Genomic DNA, 6,654 nt, shown 5'->3' on the forward strand with positions numbered 1-6,654 from the left:
GCGCTAAACGCGCATCCACTAAATTCTTAAGTGAGCGAAACACGCGCAACCATGTCTTCTCCCCCAAAACCAAATAGCTGCAGGTGAGCGCTACACGCGCAAACCCTTTTAGCTGACCAAGCATCTTTGGTCACGTAGGCCGGCTCAAGCATAGGTTAGATTATAAACCTTAAAGTTAAGTGTAGTTAGATTTTTAATAAAGCTCAACAGAAGCACATAGTGCTGCTTATAAAAACGCATTGTTTTATTTTTTATGTGGCGCCCGAGCAGGGACCGTGAGGAAAAAATAATAATATTTTTTATACTCGCGGACGAAACCTAAATAACATTTCGTACTCGGCCCCTTAGTACCTTTCGGAAAAAGGACGGGCAGTATCAACCCAGCCGAACGAAAAGCATAAGCTAAATACAAATACATTGAACAAAAAGTGCGTGACGGGGAAATTTAGAATAAATTAAACAAGTGTAAAATAATACAACTATAAAAGGAAAGATTTAAATTAATTCATCAAATACAACCAATACAACAAATACAACTCCTAGAGGAAAGATTTAAGTTAATTCCTCAAATACAACCAATACAACAAATACCACTACGAGAGGAGAAATCTAAATTAATCACACAAAGGAGGAAACATTATCAACACAGGAAAATGCAAATGATATTTATGTAAGTTTGATATTAAGATTATTAGTAAGTAAGGTTATGTGAAAGGAATAATTATTGTTATAACATAAGGAAAGTTAACACTGTTAAAAAAAAAAAAAAAAAAAAAAAAAATTAATTTAAATAATCAGAAACAAGTGAACATGAGTCAGGAAGAACAAATAGCATCGACATTGTCGAGATTAAATCTGCACTCATCCAGCACTAACGTTTCCCCTCCTAACATCCCTTCCACTTTCACTCCTAATCAAAAAAGAGAACTCGTTTCGTTAATATCGGAAACAGTTTCGACCATATTACACCCACAAATCGAAGAAGAAGTTGAACATCCTGTAGATTTTAGCATTAATGTGGACGCTTCCGAAAGAGTTCCGGATGTGGTAAAATGTTTAAGAGAATTTTCGGGTAAAAACGGAGAATTCAGTTCATGGCGGAAATCGGTAGATAGAATATTATTAATGTACGGACAGAATAAGAACACCCCAAAATATTTTGCTATCCTGCATACAATAAGACACAAGATAGTTGGCGAAGCTGACACGGCCCTTGAGTCTTACCACACCCCATTAAATTGGGGTAAGATAAAAAAATGTCTGATGTTACATTACTCAGACAAGAGAGACGTTAGCACGTTGGAATATCAAATGACAACACTTGCACAACGGGGTAGCACTGTTGAAGAATTTTATCAACAAGTTTATCAATATCTCCCGCTTATCCTAGACAAAATCGATTGCCTGGAGTTAGGTGAAGAAGCTTTGTATGCCATGACAACGACATATAGAGAAAAGGCACTCGACACATTTATAAGAGGTCTGAACGGTAACTTACCCAGTCTGTTAAGTGTAAAGGAACCAACCAGTTTACCACAGGCTCTCAATATGTGTCTCAAATTAGGCAACATGAATTACAGGACGAACCATACAAATAGTATCAGTCGCTTGCCGACCAATACCAAACCTATTAGCCACAATCAACCCATTAGCCACCATCAACCAAGGTCATACTCATTCAAACCCCAAGTAAGACCCTTTTACCCAGAACTTACAAATGTTCACAACCAATCCCTTAGACCAAATTCGTATCAACAGTACGGACAAAACCGACACTACGTCGCAGTGCAACCAAACTTTAGACCACCTCTTCCTCCAAAACCTCCTACACCAATGGAAGTTGATCGCTCTGTTCAAACGAAGCAAATAAATTATCAGAATAGGCCTCAGTATCAACAAAATCAAACATTTTATAATAGGCAGCAAACATTCAGTAACAAACCACAAGCATTTAGTAATGGACCAGCGCAGGCTAATAATAATCAAGCTAGTAAGAGACCACCATCACAGATAATACAGACTCCTAATAAAATGCAACGGATCTACAATACTGAAGTTACAGAAACTGACCCAATAGAATACAATAATGAAATATTAGAATATCCTGAAGGGTACTACGAGTCTTCACAGGACTACCAACCCGAATACAACGAAGAACAAGAAGAGATCGAAGCAACCCCTAGTGACAATATCAATTTTTTAGACTAAACTCCTCATTGCCATACTATGTTTTGGACTTCCATTCGGCTTAAGAAATGCGCCTGCCATTTTCCAACGCACTTTGGATGATGTGCTACGGAAACACATCGGCGTTCGGTGCTACGTTTATGTTGACGACATAATTATCTTTAGCAAAAGTAAAGAAGATCATTTTAGAAATCTTGCAATTATATTTGACACTCTCGAAAAAGCGCATTTAAAGGTACAGTTCGATAAATGTGAATTTATCAAAAAGGATATCGAGTTCCTCGGTATAATAGTTGGCCAAAATGGAATTCGCACTACACAAAAAAAGATAGAAGCTATAATAAATTTTCCACGGCCCAAAACTGTCCATGATTTACGCTCCTTTTTAGGAATGACCGGACATTATCGCAGATTTATAAAGGCGTACGCACAAATTGCAAAACCCCTGACTGAAAGACTGAGAGGAGAGCTTGGAAGAGTTTCCAAGAATCAGTCTAAAAGGACACTTTTAAATCTAACAGCACAACAAGTAGAAGCTTTTAAAGACCTGAAAAATTGCTTGACGTCAGACGATGTTATACTTCACTATCCAGATTTCGAAAAAGCTTTTGAGCTTACCACGGATGCTTCAAATTACGCTCTAGGAGCCGTACTTTCCCAAGACGGTAGGCCAATATCCTTTCTGTCAAGAACTCTAAGCAGAGCAGAGGAAACTTTTGCCGCCAATGAAAAAGAAATGTTGGCAATAATTTGGGCACTACAGTCCCTGAAATGCTTCCCATACGGATCAAAAAAGGTTAAGATTTACACTGATCACCAACCATTGACCTTTGCTCTCAGCAACAAAAATACTAATGCAAAAATGAAGAGATGGAAGGCACAATTGGAAGAATATAACCACGAAATCATTTATAAACCAGGCAACACAAACATTGTCGCAGACCTACTCTCACGACCACCAATCGCTAACTTAAATTCAATGACTGTCCACAGTAGTGACAGCTCTTCCGAAAATTTAATTTCTTCAGTAGAAATACCCATTAACGTCTTCAAGAACCAAATTTTCATATCAGAAGATTCCAAAAATTCATACAAATTCGAAATAGTTTTCCCTACGTACCATAGGCACTTAATAACTGAAACAACCTACAATGAAGAATCGCTAAAATCGCTTTTAAAGAAATATCTTAATCCATCGGTAATCAATGGTATAAAAACCACAGAGCACATTATGCTAAAAATCCAATCAATCTACCCTCTACATTTCGCAAATTACAAAATTCGTTTCACACAAATAGTAGTTGAAGATATTACTCAGACCGAGGCCCAAGATAAAATAATAATCGAGGAACATAATCGTGCTCACAGAAACGAAAAAGAAAATAAGCTACAGATTTTGGAAAAATATTATTTCCCCGCTATGTCGAAAAAAATAAAAAAAAATAACAAAATTATGCAAAGTTTGTAAAGAAAATAAATATGATCGCCACCCAAACAATGTAAAATTAGGAGCTTTATTAACAATCAAGAAGCGCATAGAATAAATAAAATTTTTATCGAAGAGAATCTGCAATTTGGTTCGTTAGAAGAATCTCTGAATTTTGCAGACGTTCAAATTGCTGTAAAAAAAAACTTACTAATTTATATGATAAAAATACCGAAAACCGGTAAAGAAATTTGCAAATCTATTATAATTAAGCCTTTAAGTAAAAACGAAACTATTTTAAAGATAAATTTTGAAAAAATACTGAAATGTAATGAAGAATATTATGGTATAGAAAAAGATTGTAAAATAATAAATGAAATACAAATTTGCAAACAAACCCAAATTGTTAATTTGGAAAACGAAAATTGTATAAAAAATTTAATAAGGAATAAACCATATAAGTGCACCGTAACAAATACGGAACATGTTAAAAATATTGTAGAAATAAATAATGGATTGATACTTTTAAATAATTTCGAAGGAAATATTACTGCAAATAATAATACTAGAAAATTAAGAGGATCATATTTGATAAGAATCTTTAATGAAACTATAAGAATAAATAACATGAATTTTACAACTTTAGAACAACATAGCTTGAGACCACTGCCTGCTTTAATCCAACATTCAAACTCAAATTCAGAGTTCGAGGAAGTTCTATCCTTAAAACTTATGAAAGAGCTTAATATAAAAAACATTAAAAAAATAAGTTCTCTGAATCTTTTAGTGAAATCCAGTTTATTCACTCATTTTGGGCTATTAGCCCTAGTACTTACCATAACTGCAATTTTCAGATGCAAAAAGCGCGTAAAGCCTGAAATAATTATTAGCAAACCGGAATCATTTCAAATGCCAGTAATTAAAAGGACGCAGCATAGAAGTCTTAACGACATCCCATTTTTTTAATTAATCAAGCGGAGACGCTTGATATTTCGGAGGGAGGAGTTAACACAATATTTTATGAACTTCTACATAAATTCCATTCCCACATTATATGCTAGAAACATACAAACCGTTTGCATACTTTGGAGTCCTATTACAACCAAAAGTGCAACTGCGCTAAACGCGCATCCGCTAAATTCTTAAGTGAGCGAAAGACGCGCAACCATGTCTTCTCCCCCAAAACCAAATAGCTGCAGGTGAGCGCTACACGCGCAAACCCTTTTAGCTGACCAAGCATCTTTGGTCACGTAGGCCGGCTCAAGCATAGGTTAGATTATAAACCTTAAAGTTAAGTGTAGTTAGTTTTTTAATAAAGCTCAACAGAAGCACATAGTGCTGCTTATAAAAACGCATTGTTTTATTTTTTATGTTATATAATAGCAATTCGGGGATAATCCTTCTTTGACATTGGTGTGCCTGTATGTCAAAAATGCATTGAATCGAACCAATACTGCCTTTAATTGTATGTACCTAATATAAAGATTTTCGAACTTCGGATTTTTGAATATCCGGCCCACTTTGTTTTTGTTATATATACGATTAACTGTTAATTTTTCGTTTAAAAACTGCAATTTTTTAATGTAATCTAAGAAAAAGCAGCGCGTTCAAAAATATTTGTTTTTTTTTCTTTTGAATGTTTGCAAATTAACATATGTATGTATGTTCAATTGCCGTCGTTAACGCTTATAATTCGGCCAGATTCGATCTAATTGATTTGTCACGTTGTGCCGTAAAATAAGAGAAATGAGTGCTCAGTATAAGAAACGTTTAAAAGTAGTCTTTCTAATAAAGCATCTTAAAGGTCCAAATAGACTATTATAAAAACTGCAAAATATCTAAATACAAATTGTACATAAGTATGTGAAGAGTTGGTCTGACCATTATAAAGAAACTGGAAAAATACATACATATGTAGATGACAAGCCAGGAAAAGAAAAGAATCACGAAAAGAATCTGAAAACTTATGTCAAAGCCTTTGTTCTCCTTTTTGAGAAGAAACCAATGCTCAGCCTAAGGAAAACTAAACAACTCTTGATTAAGAAAAGATTAGGTATATCTCAGACTTCAGAGATCTGAGACCAAATGCAGCACTACTGCAATAAAACACCTACTTTCAACAAGTAAGGAAGGGCTAAGTTCGGGTGTCACCGAACATTTTATACTCTCGCATGATAAAGTGATAATCGAGATTTCATTATACGTTATTTACATATTTTTCAAATATCGTATTTTTGTAAAGTTTTATTCCGCTAGCATCATTGGTTCCTGATGTACATATATACTCGTATTATACAGAAAAGTCATCAGATGGAATTCAAAATAGCGTTATATTGGAAGAAGGCGTGGTTGTGAACCGATTTCACCCATATTTCGTACATGTCATCAGGGCGTTAAAAAAATATTATATACCGAATTTCATTGAAATCGGTAGAGTAGTTCCTGAGATATGGTTTTTGGTCCATAAGTGGGAGAGGCCACGCCCATTTTCAATTTAAAAAAAAACCTGGGTGCAGTTTCCTTCTGCAATTTCTTCCGTAATATTTAGTGTTTCTGACGTTTTTTGTTAGTCGGTTAACGCACTTTTAGTGATTTTCAACATAACCTTTGTATGGGAGGTGGGCGTGGTTATTATCCGATTTCTTCCATTTTTGAACTGTATATGGAAATGCCTGAAGAAAACGACTCTATAGAGTTTGGTTGACATAGCTATAGTAGTTTCTACTTAGTAGAGGGCGGGGCCAGGCCCACTTTTCCAAAAAAAATTACGTCCAAATATGCCCCTCCCTAATGCGATCTTTTGTGCCAAATTTCATAGTTTAATATCTTTATTTATGGCTTAGTTATGACACTTTATAGGTTTTCGGTTTCCGCCATTTTGTGGGCGTGGCAGTGGGCCGATTTTGCCCATCTTCGAACTTAACCTTCTTATGGAGCCAAGTTTCCTGATATCTCAATTTTTACTCAAGTTACAACTTGCACGGACGGACGGACGGACACGGACGGACGGACGGACAGACGACGGACGGACGGACAGACGG

Source organism: Bactrocera neohumeralis, chromosome 2, assembly GCF_024586455.1.
Source record: "Bactrocera neohumeralis isolate Rockhampton chromosome 2, APGP_CSIRO_Bneo_wtdbg2-racon-allhic-juicebox.fasta_v2, whole genome shotgun sequence".
Classification (NCBI taxonomy): Eukaryota; Metazoa; Arthropoda; class Insecta; order Diptera; family Tephritidae; genus Bactrocera; species Bactrocera neohumeralis.